This window comes from Cervus canadensis, chromosome 28 (assembly GCF_019320065.1).
Source record: "Cervus canadensis isolate Bull #8, Minnesota chromosome 28, ASM1932006v1, whole genome shotgun sequence".
NCBI classification, from domain to species: domain Eukaryota; kingdom Metazoa; phylum Chordata; class Mammalia; order Artiodactyla; family Cervidae; genus Cervus; species Cervus canadensis.
Genome location: NC_057413.1, coordinates 4,019,272 through 4,033,909, shown reverse-complemented (window position 1 = coordinate 4,033,909; position 14,638 = coordinate 4,019,272). Strand labels below are relative to the sequence as shown.

Here is a 14,638-nt window from a genome sequence, read left to right as displayed (position 1 = left end):
ATGGATCCCATAGAAAAGAGAAGTAGCGGGGGGCGGCAGCAGACTGGGGCCCATGGGTGGTTTGGATGAGTCATTTCTATGACTTCGGAGAGAAGCTCTACTCAAATCCAGCAGCAGCACTGTTCATGCTTTCTAGGGGTCTGGTTGAAGGAAGGTGTCCTAGCTCACACCCAAGAGGGTGGCCGTGCAGGCCAAGTGAGGCAGGACCCCCTCCCACCCGCCATGAAGCAGGAATTCCAGTGCAGGAGGAAGTAAGAGGGTGGCAGTCAGTCCCCAGGGACTCTCTGGGGGTCAGATTGCACAAGCCCGCGGCCTGTCCTCCAGCTCCTAGCTTTCACCAGCTCAGCAGAAAACACACCACGTTCTAGCTCCATTCCAAAAAGATTCTGTTTGCCTTGAGAAGAATGAAAAAAAAGCTAACTAACGCAGTAAAACCCCACGGTCTGCCTCGAAGCAGACAGCAAATCTGCCATCACCAGAGGTGTTCGGACACAGGCTGGACCGTGGCTCGGTGGGGCCCAGCCCTGGGCAAGGATGGACTGTCTTCCTTTGGCACCCTTGGGAGACACGCGGCGGGTTTGGTTCCCTGACGGGACTTTGTTTCCACACACATTACTGGTCAAGCAAAATACTGATGTTGTTCTAAGACACTCAGAGCATCAGCAGGGACTGAAAAACTTAAGAAAGTGGGAGAGTCAGGTCAGCAGAAGAGGTTTGACCCTCTTCAGTGGAAACTGGGGCAATTTTGAGAGTGCTGCCTCGGTTCTTGACTTGAGCCTCTGCCCCCGAGCCCCAGGCTCCCAAGTCAAAGAGATAAAGCATCACTAAAGCAAAGAGAAACTTAAATGTGCTCAAGATTTTAGTCCTATGTCTCATCTGAAAACCATTCGGAAGCTTGGGCTACCGGCAAGAACTCTTCCAGCTTCCTTTTGGCCTCAGGAAATTAAAAAGGAGAAAAAGGAAAGAGGAGGAGGGAGGGGAGGGGAGGAGGAAGCCATAGGTAAGAACCTCACTTCTGTCTCTCATTTTTATAGACGTCCTTTCCGGGCGTCATCCACGCCAGGTACATTAACGTTTTAACCCATGAAAACAGTCCAAGTAGAGAAAATGGTGATAAAGTTCAAACACATCACTTCTTTAAGGGCAGGGAACATACCTGGCTTTATCCGGCAACCTGATCCCAGAGAGAGACAGCACCAGCCGCCCGCCAGGAAAGCCAGAGGCCTGGAAATCATCTCGCCCAGCCTCCAGCCCTTCCTCCGGCCTCCAGCTCCAATGAAGCTACCCAGGCTCCACCTCGCCAGCCAGTCGGCCCCGCCACTGCTTCTCAAAGCCGCGAACCACTAACCTTCTCGACGGTCTCGCAAACAGACGGCGAAAAGAGCTGCTGTCTTCTGCTCTAGATTATCTTCCACTCTGGCCAGGAGTGGTCTTTAAAAATGCAAATCTCATCATGCCAGTCCTTGGCCTGACATCCTGCAAGGATTCCCAGGGTTCTTCAGGATAAACTCCAAATACCTGCGAGGGACGCGCCGCGGCTCCGGCCCCGCCCACCGCACCACGCGGTCCTCAGGCCTGGTGGGCTCCTCTCGGCACTCTCGCCTCCTCGCCAACCTCGGGGCGGCAGCACCACCGTCCGTGCCCTGCACGCCCCTTCCTCCTGGCATCCTCCGCCCCGCCAGCACATCGCACGCTCCTGCCGCCCGGACCAGATCACTCAGTGGTCCAGCGTCTTTTCATGTCTACGAAGCTAGCCACTACCTCTTTCTCACACTAGTAATACCTTTGGTCCTTATCACAGTTGTAGCATCGCTGAAGTTCAAAGTTGTTGCATAAATAAAGATCTATGAGTTTAAAAAAAAAAGAAGCTCTAGGAGGTTTGCAAATTCGGGGGTACAAAGTACCTGTTTTCCAAAAGGAGGCTGAATGGGATACTGAATCCAACTCGATGCAGTATTTTAGGAAAGGGAGGTTGTAAAGCTTCACTAGGGGCTTCCCCGGTGGCTCCAATGGTGAAAGACTTCACCTGCCTGAGAGCTCAGTTGATAAAGAATCTGCCTGCAATGAGGAGACCCCGGTTCGATTCCTGGATCTGGAAGATCCCCTGGAGAAGGGATAGGCTACCCACTCCAGTATTCTTGGGCTTCCCTGATGGCTCAGTCGGTAAAAGAATCTACCTGCAATGCAGGGGACCTGGATTCCATCCCTGAGTTGAGAAGATTCCCCTGGAGAAGGGAACGGCTACCCACTCCAGTATTCTTGCCTGGAGAATTCCATGGACTGTATAGTCCATGGGGTCGGGAAGAGTCAGACATAACTGAGCGACTTTCACTAAGCAATGCAGGAGAACCTGGGTTGGGAAGATCCCCTAGAGAAGGGAATGGCTACTCACTCCAGTACTCTTGCCTGGGGAATTCCATGAACAGAGGTAAGCTCTCAAACCACAAATGGTTTTCAGAAAATTTATTTTCATGATTTTAAAAACAAGTTTAACTTAGACTAAGGTGTGGGAGTTGAGCCTCCTTTAAATCATACTTGGTTCAAAATTTTAAGTAGAACACTTTGATCCACTGTAGTTTTAACTGACCAAGTTGTGAAAACCTGTTTGAGATGCTCACTAGCCAGTTTTATGTAATTACCCCTCCAAACAATTAAAAGCCCTAAAGTGGAAGAAAAAATGGCTTTAAAAAACACACACAAAAAAAAACCTTTTTTCACATCAGAGAGGAAAATATATAAGTCTTCTTAGAAATAAGATGAAGTTGGACTAATATACCTGAATGTATGTGCCAGATCTGAGCCTAGATAACTCTAGTTATCAGGTGAGGACATTAAGGAATATTTAAGGGTAGCAATAATGTACTTTTAATCGACTAGGATTTTATCTTGTATAAAGGATACTAAGATCTTCTAATGTAAAAAAAAAAACAAAACTTAATTCCTTATTTGAAAAGGAAACCTATCCACATAGTTATAAACATAAAGGTATAAAAGGATCCATAAAATGCCTCTCTCACCCCATCTTTACGGTGTCTTCCATATTCCCCTATTTCTGAAGACATATGTACGTCTTTTAGAAGAAAGCTAAGAAAAGATTTTGAGATGATTTTGTGTATTTGCAGTATTTGTTTTTTTTTAAAACAATAAAGTCTCAGCATAAAGGAATTTCCCATAGAACAGTGAAAATGATTCTTTCTATAAATATGATCTATAATCAACTTCTATCACATAAGTATGCATGTATATTGTGCGCACACAAACACAAATAAAGCAAGATCTGTACCCTGTTGGTTTCTGGTTTGGCATTTTGTTTTAAATCCAAGCAGTAATGGCAAAAAAGAAAAGTTAAATTATACACAGACCAACACTCCTATTAACTCATACCACTAATGAAACAAAAATCTAACTAAGCAGAGAAAATGGGCCCACACATTGGAGCTCTGAAATGATTCTGGTCTTTGATCTGTGTGCCCATCTCTTCTATTTAATATAAACTTCAAACCAAGAGCCATGAAAAGTGGTTATAATTAGTAAGGGCCCCAGTGTGACAGCTTTTAGAGCAATCAGGCATTAACAACGTTTTTTTTTCCTCTTTAATTCTGAGTAAATTAAGCTGAGCAAACTTTTATTTTAAAATTTCTGTAATTCAAAACACTTTCCCACCAGTGTGCACTTAGCACTCAATTTCTGGGAGACGGGTTTTGCTGAAAAACGTTAGTTTACTTCTGTTTCCTTCTCTTAATTTGTACCGATATTTAGGACTTAGCTTGTCAAATTATAGTGCTCTTTTCCAAAAATAACCTGCACCTCTTCAGAAAACTCTGTGTTTTTTTGTATTTGAAAATGGATTCAACAATAATTACTGAATAAGCATCAACTACGCAACCCTTGAGGCTTCCCAGGTGGCTCAGTGGTAAAGAATCCGCCTGCCAATGCAGGAGATGCGGGTTCAATCCCTGGGTCAGCAAGGTCCCCTGGAAAAGGAAATGGCAACCTACTCCAGTCTTCTTGCCTGGGAAATCCTATGGTCAGAGGAGCCCTGGTGGGCTACAGTTCATGGGGTTGAAAAAGAGTCGGAGACAACTGAGTGACTAAAATGACAACAAATGCAACCCCTGAGCCAGGTACAGAAGATGGAAAAATACGGTTTGAAGTCACTGCCTATTCTCCAGATGGGGAAAACATGCCAACAGGTAAATTACAACAGACAGGCCGACCAGATGGGATAAGGGTTATTCTGATGGAGGACCTGATTCTCCGTGCAAACGGTGGTGTTTAAGATGGGTCTTGAAAGAAGAGTGAAGAAATGTTGTTTGCAAGGAGACTGGGGGTGGGGACAGAGTCCAGTGAGCGATCCATGCAGAAGCAGAAGCTCTTGCACTGTGGCCGCCGCGTGGAGTGGGAGTGGGAAGGGCTGGAGCTAGGAAGACCGTCTGGAAACCGCCGACGAGGTCCTCGTGTGCCAAGTCGACGAGTTTGGATTTCTTCTTGCAGACAGCAGGGAGCCAAGACATATTTTTCGGCCGGCAAACCCCACGCGTGGCTAGTGTCCATCGAGCGGAGGGTGGACAAAGGTGCCAGGAAATTGACTTGGGAGGTGTCTGTGACCCGAGGAGAGCTTTGGTCAGGACAGCGGGGCAGCTGACCCCGGAGTCGGACGGCACAGGCGTTTCCAGGGAGGTCTGGCTCGGGTGGGAGACCCGAGTCAGGGACTGGCCTGGAAGGCTGGGCGGATGGTGAGTTTCAGTTCACCTTCCAGAAGTGGGGGGAGGGACTCCTCTCTGCAAGTTCCCTCTGATGCACCTGCAGGCGACCCTCAGTCTGGCAAAAGCTGTCAGTGGAGACAGGCAGCAGCGGTAGCCAGTTTATAGGGTGCGGGAGGGGGCGGCGGGGCACCAGAAGCAAGGCTCTTGCCACCCCAGGAGCCGCGTGGAAAAGGTGGCTTCTGGGCAGGTCACGGCCACCATCAGCCCAGAGGGACGTGAACCGAGGGACCCCGACAGTCTGTCGGCAGGATGAGGACATAAAGAAAGCTGCCTGCAGAATGTGCAACGCATCTCTTAGGTAAGTGCATGCCCAGATGGTTCTGGGGGCAACTGTCACTTCCCACCACAGGCAGCCCCACCCTTTTGGGAGTCGTCCCCCGCCTCTTCCTGCCTTCTTCTTGTTCCAAAGCTTCCCCCTCACTCCCGCCCCCCTGCCTGTGAGCTGGGAGGTGGGGGGTGGACCAGGACACGGGGCAGGCAAGTGGCACCTGTGGCTAAAGACGGCTCCCGCCACGCTCCTTGGTCATGTCTGGTCTGGGAAAATGCAGTTTAATGTTTGTATACCACATTTCCTCTTCCTTCAAATCAACCTCCTCTTGGGGTCTTTGAGGTCCAGGAGTCCCCAAAACATAAAACTCACCACTGTCTCTTCCCCCTCAATCCGTCCCCTGCCCTCCCTGGGGTCAGCCAGGTGTCTGCTCAAGGGGAGACGTGTGGACAGAAGCCCAGGTCCCCCCCAACACTGCACTTTAACAAGGGTGGAAAGTTATGTAAGAATTTTGCAAAAACTTAAGAAAACTTAAATAAGCAAGCCTACAAGGGCGAAACCATGAACTGTCAAGGAAGTAGAGGCTTGTTCAAACACTGAGGGAAAAAACAGTGGTGGAAGGGGGGTACAGTGTGGTATCCTCCACATAACTTAGAACACGAGGGAGACGGGGCGGATGATAACACCGGAGTCAGTTTCCTAAATAAGCAAAGAAGTACCACCTACCAGAGCAGCTTCCCAGCACCCATGAATCTGGTTTGTTTCAGAAGCAGAAAAGTTCTGGAACTTTTATTGACTACAGGGGTTTTTAAATACACGGAACGCCACTGAAATGTTCTGCCCAACCCCCAGTCTCCTGTGACATCTTGGACCTGCCGACAGAAGGAGACCTTACTCATTCCACGAAATTCCACATCCCCAAATATGCCACGTGCAGCACAGCGAGACCACCAAGGGGTTTGCACACGTGACGCGGGCCTGGACCTCTGAAGCAGGCTTTCTCATCCTCCACCTACTGACGTTTGGGGCCGGATGAGCCTTTGCTGCGGGGCTTCCCAGTGCATTGTGGGAAGAGCAGCAGCATCCTTGGCCTGGACCACTGAAGGCCGCTGCATCCCCTCCCCCAGCAAGGCAAGCAGAGTCTGCAGACGCTGCCAGGCACCCCCTGGCGGGGGGGAGGGGACCACCAAGCTGAGAGCCACTGCTCTCAAGAGCGCACCCAAAGCTTACCAGCTGCCTGTCCCTTAAAATTCATCCCTAGGTGATGGCTCAACAGGTAAAGAAGCCACCCGTACTGCAGGAGACATGGGTTCGATCCCCGGGTCAGGAAGATGCCCAAGAGAAGCAAACGGCAACCACTCCAATATTCTTGCCTGGAAGAGCCCATGGACAGAGGGACCTGGTGGGCTACAGTCCATGGGGTCACAAAGAGTCAGACACGACTGAGCGACTAAGCACACAAGTAAACTTCGCGAAGAATAATATGCTGGCCTGTTTGTCTCTGGGCACTCGAAGCAAACATAAACTCTGCCTGAGTCCTGGAGTTGTGCACAATTCTGGAAAGGAAATCCAGAGTGGATACCCACAAAGCTTCCTGCGCTCAAAATACACCACTTTCTTCCATATATAGATTCTGACTTTCTGAAACATTTATTTTATCCTTACAATGATCTCAGGAGGTAGAAAACCTACCGAAAAAAAAAGTCTATAATCATGTTCATCAAGAAAAACGCTGCCAAAAGCTAAAAAAGTTTCTTTTTTAATTGCCTTACATCTTCGCCTTCAACCACAGAATTGTTGTCAAAGGATCTGGTCTCATTTTAAAAGCACACACACATAGATAAACAGGCCCTGTATATTTGATGCTCTGTCTTCTGAGGCCAAGCTGACTTGAAAAAGCAGGTGTTGTTTGGAGTGAGGCTGGAGCTGGGAGTTCTGGGTCCTGGGCTTGATTTATTACCAGCCACCGGGTGGAGGCTGGCACAGCTGGAAAATGGGTTAATACACCCACCCAGCCCTCACTGTGCCGCTCCTGCTCTGAGGATAAAATTCAAATCTTTGTTCAAGGCCTCCACAAAAGCAGGGTGAAGTTCACTTTGTCCAGGGTCCGCCCTAACGAAAAATGAAATGTCCCAAGTAATGAAACCACTAAGAGCCTCCAACATTCTTAGAACCGTCTTACCCCGAAGCTTCTGAAAGAGGCGGGGAGAAGAGATACCAAGCCAGCCAGGGGGAAAAACAAATAGAGCCATTTAAAAGCTTTATCTAATTACCCCCACTGAGCCTTTTTCTCCGCCCGTCTGGCCGGCTGACAAAGAATGTGGGGCTTTTGCCTGGGCTTTCTCACCCCCATCGGGACCACCCGCCCTTGGCGAGTCTGAAAGGCCTCAGGTGAATCCCGCTGGACCTCCCGTACCCAGACTTGGGGACTTCACAGAGGCTTTCAAATTCTATTAGCACTGCTTGCTTGAATCACACTGAACAAACAGTCTCCACCCTCTCCCACTTCTTTTGTCTAAGCACCTATTCACTGGCAGCCACCTTTATTGATGGGCAGACTGGCTCACCTGTACCCAGAGTGCCATCCGAAACAAGATGCACCAGTCGCTGCAGGGACCGCTCCCCGCGCCCTCCTCTGGGGTGTCCCTCCCCTCCCCACCCTCGCCCCCAGTCTCCACCAGCCGTTGCCAGCTACTCTCAGCTGCCCTTCCTACAACACCCAGGGAAGGCGACGAGGGAAACGGAGACCAGCACAGCAGGTGACCCCATCCCAGAGGACAGCTAACAGAAAAGGAAAAAGCCCATCACCCTCCCTCCCCATCTTCTTCCACTTCGGTCATCAAGACAACCCCGCAGATGGTTTTCCTCTCTGTATTCTGCCTTCCTCTGGGTGTGGGGGAAATTAAAAATAAGTGATGCATTTCAGAAGGCACAGTGTATGCCTCCCTCTTGTTTCAGATCGTACACCTTTTCCCTCTGGTTTATAGGTAGGCCCCCCAGGGTGTAGAGATCACAGGCTGACCCCTGCTTTTTGAAGAGAGCCATGGCTATTTCTACTCAGCATCCACTTTCCAAGGCTAAAAGAGAGAAAGAAAACTCACTAACTTTGCCCCTCCCAAGAAAACCCATCTAATTTCTTCACTGTATTTGGATATAAAAAACATTACTCAACTTTGCCTGTTTGGCAGGTCAGATGCATACAAGTAACCTTGAGACTGGGAAATTTCTGAGCTGCAGTGAGCGTGCTTTTCAGCCAAGAGATGGCTACCAACCATGGCTTCAGTTAGACTGCAACCCCCTTTTTTTTTCCTCACTGAAAAACTCCAAAATCCTTCAAGTGTTGCTTTTGAACACTTGGTCCCAAAGATACTCTACATCTAATGGAATTATTTTCAAAAAGGGGCTGAAATAAACTGAGATGGGGATGTGGAGTGAAAAGGAGGTGCTCTATCAAAACTTAATCTAATAGCAGAAAAGGGGACGAAGACCACTGTCCTGGGATCAGGAGAGGCTCGACTGCCTTCATCCTGCTGATTGTCTACTGCATTTCTAGCTTCCAAACTACAAACCTGTTTAGTAAAGAGCAAAATAAGACATCACTTCACGGATTAGGTAGGTTTTCCAAACTAAGCCATCTGTTATTAATAAATGAAATAAGGTGATGTTACACACACCTTTCCTAGGGAAGCGAGGATTTAATCTGAACACACAGGTTAACAGACAAGACGCTCACCCAGAGAAGCTGCCATTTGACACCAGGTCTGGTCAGAGCATGAACTTCAATAAAAAAGACACTTACAAAAGAGAGATTATTTAAATATGATAACAAAAACAAAACAAACTCAACATCCTACTTTCCTAGGCCAAAGGACATGAAGGATTCAGAAATTAATTAAATCTAGTTAAATAATGTAAAACAGGGGAGGACTCCCTTTCAAAAATGCTTTGGTTAATTTTAGCATCCTTCTGTTTAGCTGCTTAGCAACCCTTATCCTATGACCTTTTAAGCACCACCTACTTTTCAGAAGGATAATGAATAGAAACATCAAAAGGATTCACTTCTGACTACTTCGAGTGAGCACTTTTAATCAATTTTCTGCAGGAGTTAAATTTATATTAATTATGCCATACAAACCCCCCCAAAGGGTAGACTTTTTTCTTAATTTCATTAACTGGGAAATGTCCTTGACTGAAGGTAATAAATGATGGCAACAACTGAGCATAACACAACCAGCAAAGATTTCCAAACTGATTTTAGGAAGTGGACTAGCACAGCAGTTCAAAATTGGGTAAAAATGCAAACCACACAATGGCAACTGCATAGGGCTGGGCACACAGCAAGGAATCCATCAACAACTGCTGACGGGGTGATGCAGACTGGCTCAGTAGGCTTACTTCCCTCCTTCAACATTCTGCACCTATGCTGGATACAGAATGTGTCCTACAAGTGAGACCTCAGGAGCCTGCCTGAAGAAGTCTAAAATAAAAGACCCTTCCATCAAAAGGTCATTTGTGAGATGATGCAAACAGTTAGGAATGGATGCCCCACCTGTGCCAGCTGAGTCAGACCCATCTTCCCATCACACAACAAACGCTTGTCTGCCATAAGGGCCCCGGCTCTGAATTTCTGATGAGAAACAAAGTGATATCCAGAAAAACCCAGAGAATGATATGCCATATAACAGAAAAGGTCAGCAGCATTTTCTTAAGAGTATCGTGTAACCAGCAAATCCTCTTTAAAAACAAAACATCCTAAAATGCAACCTGTTTGGCAGTATTTTTAAGAATAATAAAACAGTGCAAGTTCATTAACAACCTAAAATGAAGCGCAAGGTAAACAAACAACAAATCAAAGGGCTCTCCCTTTCTTTTGTAAAGGGGGCTGGGGTGGGAAGGAAGGTGTTTTTTCACACATTTAAAACTTGATAAAAGCCATTCAAATGTTTAATTCATCAGTGTAACCAAAGCCCAAAACACATCAAAGCAAGATCCATGAGAGGATACCCAGAAGTTTCCTCCAAAGGGCAAAGGTAAAAGATACAGGGGGAAAAAATAACTAAAATTAGTGACTCACCTTTACATAAATTACTTGAAGAATAATTTGTGTGATTGTGTGACTCTTGAAGGAAGAGAAGAACTACACGTTTAAAAAAAGAAAGCGCGAGAAAAAAAAGAAGTTTCAGCCAAGGCTTCAGCCTCTAACAAGACTTCCGGGTTACATTAGGACTTAGAGCCATACCTGCCTGCTCGAGAAGGCACCAGCCCTAGAGGATGCTTTTAGGGGCCCTGGGGAAAAACAAAACAAAAACCATCCTTTTCTTTGCAGTTCCCTTTTATCCGCTTTCCACATCAATTAAATTCGAATACACTCGCGCGCACGCACACAGCACTGCATATCTAGAAGAAAACTATCTGGGAAACATTAACGACTCGGCAGCCTTTGCAGAAATCACCTCCAGTCTCTTCTTCAAGACAGAAACATCTCGCTATTTCCAGCATCTCTATCCACCAGGCAAACTTCATTTCCACTGGCTTTTAAATCTAAACTCTAAAACAAGCATGGGGTGAATGTTTCTGCTGCTGAAAACCCTCAGACAGGTTTTTCAGCATACCCCAGCGTTGTGTTTTTTTTTTTTTTTATTCGCCTTTCCATCTCTCTCCACCACCGCCATCCCCAAAAAAGAAGCCGAAAAAACTCCAAAGTGGCCCGAATGTGTGCTGCTGCTGGCTCTGAAGCCGTGTAGAATTTCGTAATGGAATGTGAACTGCTCGTCCGGATCTGGGCTCACGTTCTATCTTCTAACCAGTAAGGAGCCAGGCAGGGCAAATGTGCTGAGCAAGGAGAAATACTTTTCTCCTCTTTTATAACCCATCACGGATGCACCGCGGACGCGGGACGCGAGTTACACGCGGCGCCTGTCAACCGGCTCGCCCGCCGGCCAGTCCCCGTGCCCGGGGAGGGGGTCCTCTGCTGCCCCCCACCCACACCCTCCCCCCGACCCCCGGCCCGCCCGAAAACCAAAGTGGCCCCGCCGAGGAGTGGGCTGGAGCGGCGCGCCCGGCACTCACGCGCCTCCCCGGGCCCGGCGGGCGGCGGGGAGCGAGCCCTCCCATCCTCGACGCGACCCTCGGCCCGGTCCAGAGAACGCGCCGCTCCCAGGGAGGGGGCCGGCGACGGGAAGGACCTCCCCTGCTCCTTAGCAACCATTAAGGTCGCAGTTTCCTAAGAGACCGCGAGCGGGGAGGTGGGGGGCTGGTGGGCGCGGGGGGCCGGGCCGAGGAGGAGGGGGGCGCGCGGAGGGCGCACTGGGTCCCCCAGCCCCTGGACGCCAGCCCTCCCGCCCCCAATCCCGGCCTTGCTGGACGCTGCGGGGCTGGGATGGGAGGAGGCAGGGAAGCCCCACAACTCGGCAAAAAAAAAAAAAAAAAAAAAATTGGTCCAGCGGGCGGCGGACAAAAGTTTCCGAGCGCGCTCCACAGCTGGGCGGCGAAGCGGGCCCCGGCGGCCGGCCCCGCCTCGGATGCTCCCGGCCTCCTTCCTGTGCTCGTGACGGCGCCGGGCGCCGAGGTCTTCCCCCCCCCCCCAACCACCCCCCCCCACGCGATGCAGGCTCCGCTCCACACCGATGGCTCCCACGAAAACACGTACACCGCCAGCGGAAAGGCCAGAGAACAATACGCGCGGACGCGCCCCCCCGCCCCTCGTGCGGTCACCCGGGGCGCGGTGGTTGGCGGGGGGGGGGGGGGCGCGATCGTCGGCGTGACCAGCAGCCACGAGCCGGGAGCGGTGAAGGCGCAGGGCCCCCTTCGGGGCCGGCGCCGTCCGCCGGAGACGATCAAAGTCCGCAGTGCAGGGCGCGGCGGATGCTTCCCACCGCGCGGTACCCCCCCACCCCCGGCAAGCACCCCCCCTACCCCCAATCGTGGCACCCCCCGAGCGTGGCACCCCCGGATACCTGACGGCGGCGGCTGGCGGGCGGGCGCCGTCATCTCCGCGCTCCTCTCGGCCCGAGAGGGACTCGAAAGTATGTAGGAGAAGAGTTTCCCCTCCCACATGGGGGGGGGGGAGGAGGGATGTCGGGGGAGAGAGAGAGAGAGGGCGGAAGATGGAGAACTGTGCGCTGGGAAGATGTCTCTGGCCGGCCGGGCGCGCACCCTCCGAGTCCCCCCGGCGGGGCTCGGTTAAAAATAAATGCGGCGGCGGGAGCGGCGGCGCGGGTCGGGCCGGATTCCTGCGCTCGGACGGCTAATATGGATGCGCATCAGGTCCCCCGGCGGCGGGGCGCTGCGGCCGGCGGCTCGCGCTGGGAGCTGGTTGGCAGAGCCGGCGGCTCGGGAAGGGGAAAGGGAGCGGAGGAAGGGGAGGAGGAGGGAGGAGGAGGAGGGAGGAGGGGGGAGGACGCGGGGAGGAGGAGCGGCCCGGCGCGCAGCAGCCCGAGGGGCGAGGGCTGCCCGGCTCATCCCACGCCGGCCCCCCGAGCGCACGCAGCGCCGCGGCCGTGGGGTGCGGTGGGGGGTGGCTCCCGGGTCCTCGCGGCCCCCGGGGGAGACGCGGAGTTCGCAAAGTACGGCGCGCCCTGCGCAGACCTCACCCTCCCCACATCCCCAAAAGTTCTTCGGAAAGGTCGCCGCTCCCGGCTCAGTCCCGGACATCTCGCGGCCGCCCGAGGGACCGCGAGCCGGAACGCCCAGGGGCGCGTACTCACGGCCGGGCCAGGGCGCTGGGGGCTCCCGGGCGAGGACGCCGAGGGGACCGGTGGGCTGCAGGGAGGGATCGAGCAGAGATGCAAACTTGTTCCGGAAAAGGAATCAAAATGGCGTTTCTGGATGTGCAAAGTTCATCAACTCCGCAGTCGCTTCCCCCCCAACCTCCGCTTCGCCCCGCGGGGAGGGAGGTGGGCGAGGAGCTGGCGACCCCGGCGCCCCGGCCGCCGTCCCGGCCCCCGCCCCGGCCCCCCGCCCCGCTTGCCCGCCCGCACGCTCAGAGCCCCGCTCTCCCCCTCTCACCCTGATAAGTAGACACATCACGTGTTGCTCCTGCGCGTCTCCTGGGGACGTGTTACTGAGCGGCGGCGGCGGCGGCGCTCGGGCCGGGGGGCGGGGGGGGGGGGTGGACCGCGGGCCCAGCCGCAGCCCCCCGCCCCGATCTTAGAGGGGTGACTGCAGCCTCCATCCCAGGGATGGAGGGACGCTTCAGTCCCCCACCCCACCCCCACCGCAGCCCCAGGTTGGCCCCCACGCCCTCCGCGGGCGCCACGGGGGCCCAGGGGGAGGAGGGCTTGGGTCGCCCCCCTACCCTAGGAAAGGGTCTCGGCGGCGGGGCCGCGCTCGGGCCGGGGGCGGGGGGGACCGCGGGCCCCGCCGCAGCCCCTCGCCCCGATTTTTGCGGGCTGACTGCAGTCTCCATCCCAGGGTGGCGGGACACTGCAATCCCCCACCCCAGCCGCAGGTTGGCCCCCACGCCCTCCGCAGGCGCCCCCGAGGGCTCAGCGGGAGGAGGTCTTAGGCCGCCCCCCCCCCCACCAATCCCCGGGGGAAGGGTCTCGGCGGCGGCGGCCGAGCGCGATGCGACCTGCGCGGCGCTCTTTGCCGGCCTGCCACCTTCATGGACCACCGCGCCCCCCCCTCCCACTCCAGCCCCTCACTGCAAGCGACTCCCCGCCCCCGGCTCTCCATCACTTCATCGGTGGTTTGTTTCACTATTTTAACGGAGGAGGGGACGAGGCAAAGACGCCTGGGAGGCGCGAGAGGGGTACTTCGGAGGCCGGGAGGGGGGTCCCCTGACCCGACGCCGCCCCTCTTGGTCTCAGAGGCAGATGGGGGGGGGGGCGAGCCCCACCCGCGCGGTTCCCTCCCCACGCGGTCCTCGCTGTGCAACCAGGTGGGACAGGCAGACTACGGGGCGGGAGATGAAGGAACTGGCGCTTCACCCCGCCCCCAACTCCGGGCCGTTTCTCTCCCAGGGCCCAGTACTTATTGCTCTGGGACTGCCGCCCCGGCAGCGCATTCTCCATCCAACTCATTCAGCGCTGACTCGACGTCTGTCACCTTCCCTTCCCCGCGCTCCACAACTGATGCTTCGGCGGCGGGGGCTGCCTTGCCCCCAAGCGGCCGCCCCCTGGGTCCCCACCCCGCGATGGCACGGCTGATGCTGTGTCATCCTCGTCGCCCTCCTAGGCATCAGGGAAGCCACATGCAATATCTCTTTCTCTCAGAGGGCTCCTGTTTCAGCTCTGAAAAGCTGGGGCCCTCCTCTGAGGCGTTCGCCATCTCCAGGGCTCCAGCCACCAGCTTCGCCCTGGCTGCGGCGGCCCAAGTTATCACCCAAGCCCAGAGGAACCAGGCCTGGGCTGCGCTTCCTCCATAAAGCGGCTGACATGTTTCCAACTGTTAATACTTTTCCTACCGAGCTTCTGAAAGGGGCCTGTTGTCAGCCTTTGGAAACATCTTCAGACAGATAAGAGTGATTGTGGTTGTAGAAAACAAACACTGCACACCCCCTAAATTCTAAAGATGATGAGGGGCCTCTCAACTAGGTGCAGAGAACGCTACTGCAGAGTCTCCTGTGTGAGGCTTGTTAAGCAAGATGATGTTATACAGACAG

At 53.2% G+C, this 14,638-nt stretch overlaps 1 protein-coding gene across 3 annotated transcripts in view; it reads right to left on the bottom strand.

Annotated features, from left to right (window-relative positions):
* RREB1 (ras responsive element binding protein 1) overlaps positions 1-12,871 on the bottom strand; it is a 121,205-nt gene extending 108,334 nt beyond the window's left edge. Inside the window, exon 1 of one of the 3 annotated variants that reach the window (XM_043450980.1) lies at positions 12,741-12,871. The gene's annotated coding sequence lies outside the window, so the exon portion shown is untranslated. Of the gene's footprint in view, positions 1-11,990; positions 12,394-12,740 lie in introns of those variants that run through there. The other 2 variants (XM_043450981.1, XM_043450979.1) reach the window with 2 other exon arrangements.
* Positions 12,872-14,638: the final 1,767 nt, after the last annotated feature.